The 15,851-nt window shown below is 39.9% G+C and overlaps 1 protein-coding gene across 1 annotated transcript in view; it reads right to left on the bottom strand.

Moving 5' to 3' along the window:
* The window catches only part of mid2 (midline 2), a 205,968-nt gene extending 192,655 nt beyond the window's left edge, over positions 1-13,313 (bottom strand). Inside the window, exon 1 of the mRNA XM_038699505.1 lies at positions 12,710-13,313. The gene's annotated coding sequence lies outside the window, so the exon portion shown is untranslated. The remainder of the gene's footprint in view (positions 1-12,709) is intronic.
* Between the last annotated feature and the right edge of the window lie 2,538 nt (positions 13,314-15,851).

Raw genomic sequence — 15,851 nt, 5'->3', positions numbered from 1 at the left:
ACAAACTGTTGAATGTGGAACGTGAAATTAGAGTCCCTCCAAATACATTTATGCAACTGTAATTATGAAAGTATAATCATTTGATTGCGTGGAATGTAGACTATACAGAGAGCTCAGATTGCAATTATATAACAGATAACAGCCCAGTTTATCACCTCACTTATGGCTCAATATTCTGTAAAACCACAGAAACAGGCCATTATTCATCAATGTAAATGTACAAGACGTGTTGATTAGAGCCAGCTTTGCCTCCGGAGATTCAGAAGAGTGTCAGTTAAATGAGGATGATTGGTCAGCTTGTTGTGGCAGCTGAATTGGCTGACTGTAAGGTTAAGCAATTAGCGCGGGTCACTAGAAAAAACGTACGCAACCTTCTAATTTACTACCATATGCTTGTGACAAATTGTTTCCTCTCTCTATAAACCTAATAATTAACATTCCCATCAACACAGCAGAGGACACGTTAACAGATAATCTGTCTGGAAACTGGCAGCAGAGCATGGAGAACAGATAGGGCCTGCCAGGGAGATGATTAGAAACTACAAAGGAAAGATTTAGATCATGTATGTAGGCGGGGTGTGTGTATGTGTGTGGGGAATGGATCTGAATAAGAAAGAGAGGTACACAATAAGCGGGAAAGGCGGAGGGGAGGTGGGGAGGCACAGGAGAGGAGCAGGAAGGGGAATTGTGAATGCTTATGCATGTATGTGGAAATCCTTACATTGCAGTTTGGCAGCAGAGGTCAGCCAGAGAGAGAGAGAGAGAGAGAGAGATTAGGAATCATTTATCACAGTGAATTAAGGAAAGAAGATATCACTGCTGAATAGCCTCCTCCTCCCCTGCTGTGTTTATAAGTAGAACAAGTGGTGACAGAGGACAACCGGAGGTCGCTGTCATCTTCGATTCAGCTCCCTTTCAAACTACTATAACCTCTACACACTCTACAGAAAGCCACTAATACAGTGTGCGATCATTGGGTGTAACATATCTCATTGCATACAGAAGAGAAGAGAGAAGAAAGGACTACTCTGAGCAAGGATATTTTATCATAATGTCTCCACTGATGCAGGACGAAATAAAAAAAACAGTCAAATTTTCCAAATCTGTACACTTGAAAAATGCCTAAACTCACTAGGAATGGGTTATCACTACTCCATACCTTTAAGGTATCGACCGAAACAGTCCAGTATTGAGGTGTCTGTGAAGGTTCTCAGTCATCCAGGTCATAGTTATGGATGTTAGAGATGGTCTGAATGACCATCGTTGGCAACTTCACCTGAGGCCAAGAAGAAATGCTTGTTTAGTTTCCTGGGGAGTGATGAAAGGACATCATTGTAAGTGGGGAATAAGTGGTGGTGTAGACCAACTGTCTCCTTACTTGTTTTATACTTGGTACTGTCTGAAGGAGGAAGGAGGAGGTTTGCGACTCACCAATAAAGAAAAAAAAAAGCACTTGCGGAGATCTTTCAATTCAGTTTATTGATCGAAAGTTAACAAAATAATTTTCATTTGTTTACATTCAACAAACGTATATTCGTTTCCCACTACTCATTTGGTCACTAAACTATTTTACTCCTCTTTCACAAGTTGTAGCCTTTCTCTGTATAATTCTACCTGTGAGGATGACCTAATTAGGATGATGAGTATGTGATACAGTTTCCCAATACTTTTATGTAACAGTTTTTTGAAACAAGAGAAAAATAAAACAGATAGCCTTGCTTGTCCATAACAACAATAAAAATAACAATAGGCTACCACTCAACTACTATGGCTTCAACAGGTGGTATTTTACACAAAGGTATCAAATGAAGTACTCTATTGCAATCGGTGTCACTTTAAGGGTACTGGTTTTGGTACTGGTATCGTAAAATTTTAAATGATACCCAACTCTGCTATGGAACATTTACATTTAAAGCCATGAAAGGGCATTTGGACACAAAACCCTGGCGTGGCACAGGAGGGGATGTGCTGCATTATTGTAGAATTAAATCCAGTAATCCTCAGGTGCAGAAGCTGTTAGGAATTAAACCTTTTCATTTCTTACTATACAGCTGAAGGCCACGGGCTATTTGTGTTAATGGCAATGGTAATGGCTGGCAGTTGTTCTCCTCCTGTGGGTATACACAATTTAGGTAAGTTCAGGATTATTTCAAGCAGGTCCCCACTGAGCATCACAGCATCAGTCAACATCTCTGCCCACGGTGCTGGATCACTCAGTTATGCAGAGGTTCACAATGCCTGTTCTAAATGCAGGCCATGTGTCCTCAATAATGCTATCTGCCTCTAATAAAATTACTCCGGGGGGTTTGGGCGATAATATCATGGAGACTTGACTTGGTGTCATTCAGCTGGTTCTGTGAAATAGAAAACCATTGTGAAATTTCACAATGATACCTATATTAAAAATATATAATTATAAATACTAAATGGTATGGTGAAAAGTTTGCATTTAGATATACAGTGTTTGGCAAATACATGGAACATGTTGATATTTTTCAAAGTAAATGAAAAGATGCAATATGTGGTACATCTCTATTATACATATAGTATATCAGAAATGTAATATCAAATGCATGTCAATAGGTCATTAGATCTGCAAATATGGACAGATATTTTATTACATAATTTTAATATTTTCTGGCAAATAATTTTAATATTTTCTGGCAAAGAATGTCTCTTTTTAAGACAGACAGACTTCACCCAAACAAACGGGGCTCAGAAATGTTAGCTGCTCACATACAGCATGTGGTGCAGTCCACACTTACGCGAATGACTAATCATTCATGGAGCACACCTGGACGCACCGCCGGTCACTGAACAGAACTCTGCTTCACTGCCACAAACAACTGTCTCCACCTGCTGGCATGTAAAGCCGTCTGCTCCCAGCGCTGTTCCAAAGACTTCTATTCCTGTCATCATCACGCATAGACCAGTAAACCGAAATGTGCACATCCCACACAGAAATATTAGTAATCTCTAAAGGATTAGGACAACTGCACCAACTCCAGCACCCAGAACAAACTCATTTAAAATGGCTCTCTTCAATGTGAGATCACTTTCAAGTAAGACTTTTATCTTAAATGATTTTTATCTTGTCTGCAAATCTAGATTTTATGTTTTTAACTGAATCACGGTTGCAGATGAATGACTATAGCCAGCTAGCTGACTGTGTCCGCCTCAATATGATTGTTTTAGTCAACCGAGGGTCAGTGGTCGTGGTGGTGGGCTAGTGAGCGTGTATAGGAAAAATTTTAAATGTCATCAAGTACGCTGTGATGAATTTAACTCCTTTGAAGTTCTCACTCTTAAAGTTGGAGGGCTGCAACCTATCATATTTGTAATAATTTATCGCCCCCCAAAACCGCCTGGAGGATTTTTATCAGAACTTCCTGAATTTTTATCTACTCTGGTTTTAAATTATGACAGAATTGTTTTTTGTGGCGATTTTAATATTCATGTTGATGACCCCACCAATGTTAATGCAACTGACTTTTTAAATATTCTTTAAAAAAAGTTTAATCTTTTAACTTCAAACATGTCAAAGGGCAAACACATAACCGTGGTCATACACTGGACTTGGTTTTTACCCTGGGTGTCAGCATTTCCTCGGTGGAGTTAGTGGACATGACCATATCTGACCACAGATGTATTGTTTTTAGCTGCGATTCGCCTGTTACTCATGCCGCCTCATCAAGCTCCGTGTGTTCTCGCATCTTTAATGAACAAAGTGTTTCAAAGTTTTGCGCATTCTTTCAGAGCCAAAGCCAACACCTGTCTGATTCCAACACCAACAATCTGGTTGATCACTTCAATCATATCTGCTTGTTGTCACTAAATATTACTGCTCCTCTAAAGGTTAGGCCTACGTCTAAAGCTAGTAAGCAACCCTGGATAAATGACAGCATTCGCAGCCTAAAAGGGAATGCAGGAAAGCAGAGCACAGATGGAAAAAATCCAGTCTCCAAGTCCATTACCTCAGTCTGAAGGATTTATTAATTAACTACAATAACATGGTTAAGGATGCGAGAACACACTATTTTTCTGAACTCATTACTACACATAAACACAATCCCAGGTTTCTGTTTAATACTGTGGAACAGCTGGTAAACCCAACCCCTCCTTGTGCCTCAGCTGGAAGTAATGATGACTGTGAATTATTTATCTTATTTTACCAATAAGGTGGTGTCAATCAGAGCCTCTATTACCCCCACAGCCTCTTACTCAGAGGTTCCTCACCAGCAACAAGAGAGTTTTAACCAGTTTTATCCCATCGACTTGTCTGAGCTTTTAAAAACAGTATCACAAATGAGAGTGTCCTCCAGCCCACTTGATGTAATACCTACAAAGTTTTTACTGAAAGTAATAGATTCTGTTGGGCCCCATTTGATCTCTGTATTCAACAGCTCCCTATCTACTGGTTGTGTCCCCGATTATTTTAAAACGGCTTGTGTGAACCCACTTTTAAAGAAACCCAGTTTAGATCCCTCCCTCCCACATAATTTTAGACCAATTTCAAAACTGCCTTTTATTGCAAAGATTCTAGAAAGAATTGTGTCCAAACAGCTGCTCACTGTACTGGAAAATAATAAAATATTTGAAAAGTTTCTATCTGGTTTCAGGAAGTACCACAGCACTGAGACTGCCCTGCAGTCACCAATGACCTTTTAATGTCTGCTGATGAAGGCATGTGCTCAGTTCTAGTCCTGGTGGACCTTAGCACTCCTTTTGACACCATTGATCACAACATCATGTTAGACAGACTGAGGCACTGGGTGGGGATCTCTGGTACGGCCCTACAATGGTTTTCATCCTACCTGTCAAATAGGAAGTTTTGCGTGTCTGTAAACAACTATGTCTCTTCATTCTGTCCAGTTAAATATGGTGTGCCTCAGGGGTCGGTCTTAGGACCCATTTTGTTTTCCTTGTATCTGCTTCCCTTGGACATATTATCCATAAACATTTCTGTTCATATTTATGCTGATGACACACAAATATACTTGCACGTCAGATCCACAGACCCTGGAATGCTGAGTTCACTTACCGACTGCCTTTGTGAAGTTAAAAAATGGATGTCAAACAATTTCCTCCAGCTGAACTCAGACAAAACAGAAATCCTGGTCATTGGGTCCCAGCAGATGGCAGTACAAATACTGCCATCTGCTGGTTCCCTAGTAAATCACATTAAGCCTGTGGCAAAGAACCTTGGTAGTAATTTAAATTTCGAGCAGCACACCACAAAGCTTGTTCACTCATGTTTTTATCAACTTAGAAATATAGCAAAAATTCGATCTATGTTAACCGAGACCATTTTACACGCCTTCATCTCATCACGCCTGGATATTGCAACAGCCTTTTCACCTGTTTAACCCAAAAATCTACTGATGACTCCAGACTGTCCAGAACTCAGCTGCCAGGCTTTTAACCAGAACAAAGAAATATGACCACATTACTCCTATTTTAGCTTCATTACACTGGCTCCCAGTATGTTTTAGAATTGACTATAAAATTCTATTGATCACTTTTAAAGCTTTTCATGGCCTCTCGCCTTGTTATATTTCTGAACTTTTAGTCCCATACACACCAGCATGTACCTTGAGATCCTCGGGCAGAGGTCTGTTGTCTGTTCCAGAGTCTCAACTGAAAACTAAAGGGGACAGAGCGTCAGGGCCCCGAGGCTCTGGAACAGCCTGCCCGAGGAAATCGGGTCAGCTGAGTCAGTGAACTCTTTTAAGTCCCTTCTTAAAACATACTTTTATAGGAGAGCCTTTCCCGATCTTATTTGACTTTAATTTATCCCTTTTTTTATTTTATTCTATTTTACTAATTTTATTTTTCTTAAACGTGTATTTTAGTTAATGTTTTCATGCTTTTATCTTGTATTGTTTTTGTATTATTGTCTTTTGGGTATTATTGTCTTTACACTTTTTGAAAAGTGCTCTAAAAATAAAGATTATTATTATTATTATTATTATTATTATTATTATTATTACATAGGGGTAGTATAATTATGATGTATTTTAAAGGGGCTATATGTAGTTTATTAATGAAATTAGTAAACGGGTTGTAACCTCACATAAAAATTAACCAATCAATGGCTTTCTCGGTTACCTCAGACAGTCAGCGTGCTGCTTCCTATGTGAATTTATCGGGTTGGAACGTCAGGCCAAAACAAGAATGAGATCCACATCAGGCGAAAACATGGCTCAATATTGGAAAGGCGTTTAAGTCATGGAGAGACCTCCGCTGTTTTTGACTGACCCAGAGTTGTTGCAATGTGTTGTGATTTTGTGCTTTAGTTGGATCAAGTTAACGACGACTAGTTTCTATCGTCATCCAGTGCAAAATACTATAACTGTAATGTTATGGCTTGCCACATTACTACACCAACAAGTAGTACCAGTATTATGTCAAAGTGTTGATTTTAGCTTGCAAGAAATGATGTAACAGCACAAAACAAATGTGAAACGATTTGTTTATAATGGCCTATAGTGATGCAAGGCAGGGACAGTCAGCTACATTAACATGGATCTGGTGTTGTTTGCTTCGTAATGTAATCACACTGTTAGCAAAAAAGCATTTCATGAGAGAAAAAAGAATATTTGAGAGAAAAAGTTTTCATACCAATAGCAAAAAATAATATTTGAGACAAAAAAAAGTTTTGAGAGAAAGTATTTTCTCATAGAACATAAAAAAAATATTAATTTTTAATTTTTAAAATTATTTCTGAGAAAAAAAATCTCTCTCAAAATACTTCAAATCTCTCTCAAAATCTCAAATATATATTTTTGCTATCAGTGTGAAAACATTTTCTCTTAAAAAAAAAAAAAAAAGCGTTTCTCTCAAAACGCTTTTCTTTGCTCTCGATAGGTTTGTGTTGTGCAGACCTACTCACACACCAGTAGTGAGCACAGACCAGAAATTTATACAATTACACTTTTATTATATATATTATAAGTCTGATTCAGTGGCACTTTGTTTTTATACTATTTAGATAATAGAATGAAAGATAATCATTAGTTTGAGCCCTTGTTTGTCATGTGCTTTGCATATTTTGGTGTTGTGGATGGAGATTGCAACTTTTGATATGAAATATAACAAAATCTTTAATAACTCATTGCACTTCAATGTATTTTTCTACAGAGACAGTAACACACTGGCTATTACAGTATACTCACCAACTGCAGTTAGAGCCAAATGTTTGTCAGTGTTTTTGTTGTCCTAATTTGGAAGAGGGGGCAGGAGTGTGTGTGTGTGTGTGTGTGTGTGTGTGTGTGTGTGTGTGTGTGTGTGTGTGTGTGTGTGTGTGTGTGTGTGTGTGTTCCGGAGTAAATGCATGCACATGTGCATGAAGGGCACAGAGGAGGCAGCAGTCACCCGAAGGAGGAATTTGTTTGAAAAGAGCCTCCCATGACCTGGCTTGATCTCGTCCCTTCATTCTTCAGTGGGGGTTGTGCACTTGTATGTGTGTCTGTGTGCGTGCGTGTGCATGCTCAGTGTGGGGGATATGCAAATCTTTCCAACGGCTATCCCCCCAGAGGACAGGACTGCACTCCCACCAATGGCTCACAGCACTGACCTGACTGACAGCTTGGTCCAGCTTTCAGCCAAGAAACAGCCCACCAGCAACATCCAAATACCGGGCTGCTGAAGAATCTTATCTGCCATGAGATGACAGAGGAGAAGCTGCTCCCGCCACACTGTTCCCAAGCAAATGCTGAACCGCCGGTCTCACTCTCCGCCTCTCAAAGCTGTCTGCTTGTTGTTTGTCAACACAATACTGTGTTGACTAACACCCTACGCTTCTCCGGACTCAGCTGGTTGTGACAGTTTGACAGACCTTCACAGCCACAAACTAAAAGGCAGAGGCTTGACACTGTCACATTACCCTTCTGCCTGCATTTTGAAAGAACACCTCGCCCTTGATGCTCCATTTTTGTATACAAACTTTACAAAATTTTAATGCGTCGTGCTCCTGTTATACCACTAATAAGGCAAAACTACTGAAGAAACTCCTGCCACGTCAGTAAAAACACCACCACAAGCCATCTGCCTTGTTTCTTCCTCCTTCAGGGGCAAACTGTGAGCCAAGATGCCCACTCATCAATCAATGGGGCTGTTCCACAAGCCATCCAACGCAGCTTGAACTAGAGGACCCTCATAATTGAATATTAAACTCCCATTGAGTGGCAAGGCAAACTACTGTGATGCCGACTGGAGGCTGTGATGTGTTGCTGGCAGGGATGTGTGTGGTGTCTTTCAATCCAGTGTCAGTCGCATCCTGCCTACCCCGAGGTTGTTCTGTCACACTGTCATAATTTCAATCTTTTGGATAAGAAACATATCTACAGACACACACCCACACTCACACAGGGGTCCGCAGATGCAGGCATGCATGAATGTACTTGGCGCACACAGACATAAACACAGCCGGCTTTACATAAATGGCGACAGTGCAGGAAGGCTGTAGAAATTGCCTTTTGTTCAGTTGAGTCAAGAAATGAATTTGGCTTTTGGTGTTTTTATTTTGGTCCCTGTTTGATGCAGCATGCTGAAGGGTGACAGGGAGGGAGGAATGTGTAGACAGCAACAGATAAGACTAAGATTAAGTAGAAACCCGTGACTCTGCAATGCAAATTTAACTGTATTTCTCACAGGCCTAAAAGCAAAATGGTGAGAGAAGACATAAGCAGTAAGGAAGGAAACTGTATCTGATGTATGAAATGGATGTTGAGGCGGAACATGATGTGGGGAGGTACTCTTGAAAAGTTCAAAGGATGCTTTGTGTGCCGTTGCAAATTTGGATCCTTCAAAAGTGAAACACATTCAGCAACAGAGATGCAACAACAGGGTTTTTGAACACTAAAAACTGGGTTTTCACACCTGCATATATTGTCATGGTGACAACTACGATTTTGGTGAGAAGAACGATGACTTTTGACCAGTTTCCTTAAGGATTTGACACGACCAGTTACCATTAAGTGCCTATACATCGTGCTTGTGTTGCCATTGCATTTAATTATGTAAATCATGAAAATATGTAAACAAAACCAATCAGACAACAATATCAAAGTTATACAACAAGGTTTTATTTTAACAGGAAGCTGGAGTTTTATCCTTCAAGCAATTTTAGCAAAGCTGACAATAACATGCCAGGCCCCCTGCTGTTTCAAGAGGATCCTTGTGAAAGCACGGCCAAGAGGCTGACTCTCAGAGAAATGCTTCATTCAGACTCAAACTGGCATCAGCTGTTGACAGACAGCCCAGAATGAATACATTCCTGTGATGGGTGTCCTTTCTCGCCAACTGATGTCCGAGGATAAAGCGATTAAAACGTACAGAGAACCTCCCTGAGCACCAATATATTTTAAAGATTAACTGTTGTGACAGACAGTGACAAAAAACTGGGAATAAGATATTTCATCAGGCAGTTAGTGATCTCTATAGCATTACAGTAATATAGCATTTACCGTAAAACTTCAATTTATAGCCTTTATAGCCTATAGCTTTTATTTGCTTCAATCACTGAACTCCCCCTGCTTATATTTAGGACAGGCCATTAATTCCTTTCCCATAAAACTCTTGCTCAGCAAAGATGGGAAATAGACTACTATCAAATTGTTTATTTAAACCAGTATGAATATTACTTTAGGATAACATATCAGTTACTAATCTTTAATTGAATCCAGCACTGAGACTGCACATGTAGGCTAACCTCGTGCAAAATAGAGAGAGCGAGAGACAGAGAGAGAAAGAAAGCCTTATATCCAAGTAGAATAAACTAATTTTTATGAAAGAACGTTATGATTCTTTTGATCGCTGGACCCTTACAAACTAAAGCAACACAAAATATCAAGGAATGGAAACATATCCGGACTTTACAACTGGTTTAAAAGTAGGGAGTCACTGCTTCTTTCCCTGTCTCTCTGGTTTACCATGCCAGCAAATCTGAATGAATTATACTTTTGTGCTCATGGTTTCCATAAAACGAAGTGAACGATTCATATTGACAAAAGCATTTATATTTGTGAGATTTAAGCAGCTTAGAACATGCTCAAGAGGGCGGCCTGGTAGACTTAGAGGTTTTATACATCAAAAGAACTTATATACTCGGCGTCTAATAGAGACCTGCATTTATTTGTCAAAACGTGTAGTCACACCAGGTCAGTAAAAGGAATAGGCGTCTAATTGCGACTAACGGTTAATTGAAGTTTTATGGTAATCGAAAAGGAGACTGTAATATTATGACCAAGCTAACACATTTTAATCAAGAGTGCATTAATTATGCATGGGTGTTAAGTTTCACTATATGTGGGTCAGTTACGCCTCTAACATTTTAATCTTGCATGGTGGCTTTGCCGTGGAATGCCAGTAGTGGGATTTACAAATATGGCACAATCCTAATAGTGTTATTGCTTCAAGTAAGATACTTCAAGATCTGAGATATCGTACAGCAAGACAGTATCTAGTTTTGATTTGACGGTCATAAATATGTGAAAATATAAATACATTTAACAGCTACTGAAATTGCTCCAAAGAAAAGTCCTCAGTTCCTTCTTAAAAACATTTGGTGGGCCATTTTTTTTGCGGCAGAAGCAGCGATTCCAAAATCGAGTATGTAAACTTTATAAATAACTCTATTGAGTGGGTCAATTAATTGGGCCGATATCTGGGATTTTAAGATAATCAGCATCCGATACCTGCACTCACAAGGCAATATATTATTCTAAATGACAGCAGATCTATACTAACCATTGCAGGCTAGCCTTACATATATATTTTTATACTGTGCAGAATAATGCAGTTGAATGACATCACTTCTAACAAACTGTACCCCAGCCTCACTTAAAAGTTAGTCATGTTCTGAAATCTACAGCATAACCCAATGTATTTTTCTATTTCATTAATTAATAAAAATCCTTCTAAAACAACATGTTACTAGCTTACAAAACCATGAGTATTAGATTGTACTCTGCATGGAATAATGGAGTTATACATGACTTGTCTTTGTCTTTCTCTAAATATCAGCAATGGCTTCGTACATTGAAAACCCGTATCGGTCAACCACTGTACTGTACAGAAGGTAATCATTGCAGCTGCAGCATCAACACAGAATGCCAACCATCTGTCCCAGCTATAATCATCCCAGCACGTAGAAGCTGACGCCCTGTCTTTCCCTTAGAAAAAGGCAGTGCTGTTGTCATTATAATGTCTTAATAATTATCATCCAAGGGTGCGACTGTGGAGTGAGAGGAAGAAAGGGGAGCAAGAAAGAGGGGAAGGCATGGATAGACTGCGAGAGCAGGCAGCACCTTGTAGATGCATGATGAATGAGGGTGTCAGCTGTATTCACCCAACTAGCAGCGCTGTCTCTGAGAGGGTCGGGCCCTGTGCGCTGAGACCTGTCTCATTAACCACAGTGATCATGCATTAGCAAGAGAGAGTGGGGAAATAAATCATCTTCTATATAAGATGAAAGAACCACCACTTTCTGAAAGTATAATAGCCATCTCAGTGCATTAAAAATGGCTCTGACAGAATACAGAACACAGTTTGGAGCACACCACGTAATTGGCGTACGTGTTTGGTTGTGGGGTTATATTAATTACATTTGTTATTCAATAGTGTTAAAATGAGCATTTAGAGAAAGGGGAAGGCAGGGGGTAAACACTTGCCAACACTGGACCCACTTTCTTGCTCCCCATTGTTTTGGTATCCTGCATTATTGATGTGGAGCTGACATTTTACACTCAGCTTTTCTGAAGCCAAAGCCACACTTTGCCTCCACTGTCACCTGCAGCAGTGTCTCCGCAATAACCATACCGACATACTATCAGAGCCACATAATGATGTAACATCCCTAAGGGGACTGTGGGATCATATTGTTTTGTTAGTGAGTTGTGTTTCGTTCTATTGTGTCTCCTAGTGTACTCCTACAGCACTCTATATTATAAATAGTATAGTATAGTATAAAAAACAACATGCCTTCTATGACAATGCCGATTGTCTCTGTGGTGGCTGACAAAAATACAAATGTTTTTTTTAGTTCTTATGGATAAGGAAAATACTTTGTACCTACACTATCTACCTTATGTGTTACTGTTGCTGTAGCTGGCATCAGGGTGTGGTTGGAAGTCAGCTCAGGTCAGTCCCCAGGAAACATCCATTTAGTGCTACTACACCATGACAGAACTGATGGTTGCAGGAAACGTGATAATACCATCAGCAAGCTTCAAAATCATCCAGTGCTGCTTAACCATTGAAGGATCTCACTCAACAAACCAACCTCAAAGAAATATCACCCAGATACCAAAGTGAACACTTAGTAAGTGTAGTTTAAGCACTCTTAAACTGGTCTGTAGGCCCCTTTGAAAGATAAATGCACAAACATGAAGTCCATGATGTAACACTGACGCACCACATGAGAGATTTGCTAGGGCACCTTTGCTCTCTCACTCACTCCTGTTTTCCAAATCACCAGATAAGTCCCCAACACTGATTGCTTTCATCTTGCTTGTTTCTGTGCAAGGGGGACAGCTTTTCATACACTCCTGACAGCTGATATGGCTGATTATGCCTTTGCAACCCGGTATCCCGCGCCTCACACTGAACAGCCTTGCACAGTGCACACACCAACAGTGTTTTTGTTTAGCCAGTGTGCACGTTACTCTGTCTATTCCTTCAAGACCCACAGGAAAGAAGCACAGCCTACCTCGGTTCACCGTGACAGCTCCGTATGTCGACTTGTAGCGTGGCTGGCAATAATGTGACGCTCGCAGTCAAGATCGCAGTTGGTAAGCACAGAAGTTTTGACGAGTCAGTGACTGAAGGATCACACGCACTGTGTCAGTGCCTGACGGATCTGTGTATCACACGCCACTGTGGAGTGTATATGACAACGCCCCAAAACAAAACTGATCTGGTTGATTCGCCGCTCGTTCATTAACGCGTGTTTAAGATGTTGCTGTCCAACTCGGCTGTGCGCAATGGTGCGCTCCCAATCTCTCGAGCCTTGGTCCCCAATCTGAACGCTCCCCGAGGACACGTGATCAACCCACGGGGGACGGGAATAGCTCTCTATTCCCTCACGGCAGCAGCTGGGATCGTTTACACCGCTGCTCCAGTCCCGCGCTACAAACCCGAGTTGTGCGCACCCGTACTCCTCCTGGACCCGCCCTCATCCCATGTGGCCTCATGGTGTCGCTGTCAAGTGTCTTTACCTTACGATCGCAAGATCTCCATGTGAAAATGCACCTGTCTCAACGGGCTATAGACTCATCATTAAGAAATGAAATAGCCAAAGTAGTTGATAGTGATAAAACATTGACCCTAACGGTTTAATTGACACACTCTATGTACATACCATATCCGTTATAAAATAAAATAAAAATAAAACCACATTTAGAATAATAAAAACAATAATACTGGACATTTTTCCTTAAAAACCCCTGAATGTCTCACTCCTTACCATGAGCGATAGGGTCCTGCATTAACAGAAACATTTCTGCCACCATTTTACCCTTTTCTTTTATGACTGGTATTTTTGGTGGGGCTACATTGAGTGAGTGTATGAGTGAGCCATGAATTTAATGTTATAGAGAAATACTTAAACCAAGTTTCCAGTGCTTTTGAAAACACATATTTAGGGCTGATCTAATAGACACAGTGTAGACAAGAAGACGAACAGAGAGAAACTTGCTAGCCTAGAAACTTAAAGGCTACAAACAACACATAATGCAACACTGAAGGATCTTTCAGGCGTTTGTAAAAGTTTTGTCTCAAAAATATGATCTTAATGTCAAGGTTGAGCTGCCTCAACACAAAAAAATTTAATTAACTCATTAATATCAATTTGGATTTTGTCTGTGCTTGACAGTGTCAATGCACCAGGTTTTCACTCTGATATCAAACAAGATGCAAATGAATGCAAATAAAGTGGAGCAACCTCTTGAGACCTTTCAGGCTAAACCCACCTTTTCAGCAACCTGTGGTCGTATTTTTAAAGTGGGCGAATGGAAACATCATTGCTTCCGTGATAATTAGCCTGCTGTGTGCATGCAGGCAGGGGAATGTCACATCATTACTGCTGTCTGTCTGCTCTGCATGTACACTGAAAACAACTAGCTTCTACAATGGAAACCTTGGATCTCTTGTCTAATAAGATAATAATATTCAGATCCAACAAATGTTGTAGGTGGAAGGCTGAAGTCCAGTCAAAAAGTTAGCATTTCCTTCCATAATAACATGGTGTGGGCATGGGGATAAAGTGATTACTTTTTCAGGCAGTATTGATCAGACAGAGCAAGTGCCATGTAAAGTTAAAAAGAAGGGGGTTAGAAAATGTGTGCATCTTCAATATTTATGTCACTTGACTCAGTATTTGTGGATGCACTTTGGAAACAAACTGATGTGCCTGAAGATGAGGACAAGAGAAGCTTTCTTATCCAGGCCCGTAGGTGAGCTAATGTGGGTGCAGGACTGTTTGCTAACCTTTTTCCCAAGGAGATATGTGCTCTTAAATGAAAATAATTAGGAGTACACAAAGAGCACAGTGAAAAATGTTCAAGTAACATAGAGTTTATTAACAAACTATTTATTACGTACATATTCATAGTGTGTGTGTGTGTGTGTGTGTGTGTGTGTGTGTGCTACTTCTCCTTATGTGCAATGATGATGTGAAAACCAGTAGGACTTTTGAAGTGACAACGCAAGTATCTGGACACTCCGTATTGGCCTTAAAATATTAGCATTAGCATCAGCAATATTGGCATTATTTTAAAACACTGAAAAAGATTTTTTTAAATAAAATTTTGAACTTTCACACTTTGAAAGCACCTTTTTAAAACACTGATCACTCATCACAAAAAACCCTACTGGTGCATTGCAGCTTGTGGCACGTGGGACACACAACCCATACCACACTTAATGTGAACAAGATTACTAAACAATATTTATAACAATAAAAACAAAAACTTTAGTAACGCAGGGGGAACATGTTGCTCTCAGGAGGAGGCTGGCTAGAATGCGCACGTATTGGCACAATAGCACTGGCATCCTGGCTTTGGCTAAATCTACATCTGTCAAATGCACATGCACTATCCACAACCTGGATGACTGAAACTAGTACAAAAGAGTGTATTAGTATTAAATTATAACATTAAATAAAAGTATAATATTAATTTAATAGTATACTGTTAGTATAATATCAACATATTAATTATATGTTGCTGTATTCTTTATCATTTCAAATAATAGTATACTATATTACCAATACTATAATATTAATTCCAGTTGGACAAAACAGCAGTTTTATTTGATGAACATGAACAACAAAAGGCACCAGATATAGCTAAATAGATATCTAGCCAAACCCAAACCTTGCTCACATTATCCCTCTTGTCTTTTGTTTTACCGCTTCAGCTACTAATAATGCGTAAGCGGCCCACAGAGCCACAGAGATTTGTCCCAGTGCTGGAAGGTTACGGTAGGTTGTAGTCTTTATTCGCACACTATGCTCAAAATCTATTTTTGTGGTTCGCACGTATCTATTTTTAGGGGCATATGCAAACACTATCACTGTAGAGCCCTGGGGTGTGGAAGTATTTGCCCGCTGAATTACGGCCTTCCAATAGCTCTCAAATGCAAATGGGACAGATCTTGAATAGTAGCAGAACTGTACAGCCGTACAAGTAGCTGTCTTAATCAGTTCCTCTGTGACAAGGTGCTCATTCTGTGGAGACAAGAATGACAACTTAATGCTGTCACATCAACCCTCCATTTCGGTCACTATTTCGCTGGATTTTGTTATACCGTAAATGTGCCATGTTCAGTGCACATCTGACTGTTTCCCAACA

Source organism: Micropterus salmoides, unplaced genomic scaffold, assembly GCF_014851395.1.
Source record: "Micropterus salmoides isolate LMB-PRFRI ecotype aquatic unplaced genomic scaffold, ASM1485139v1 Ms_hic_scaffold_5, whole genome shotgun sequence".
Taxonomy (NCBI): domain Eukaryota; kingdom Metazoa; phylum Chordata; class Actinopteri; order Centrarchiformes; family Centrarchidae; genus Micropterus; species Micropterus salmoides.
Note: the sequence above shows the minus strand (reverse complement) of the source record. Positions and strands in the feature narration are given on the sequence as shown.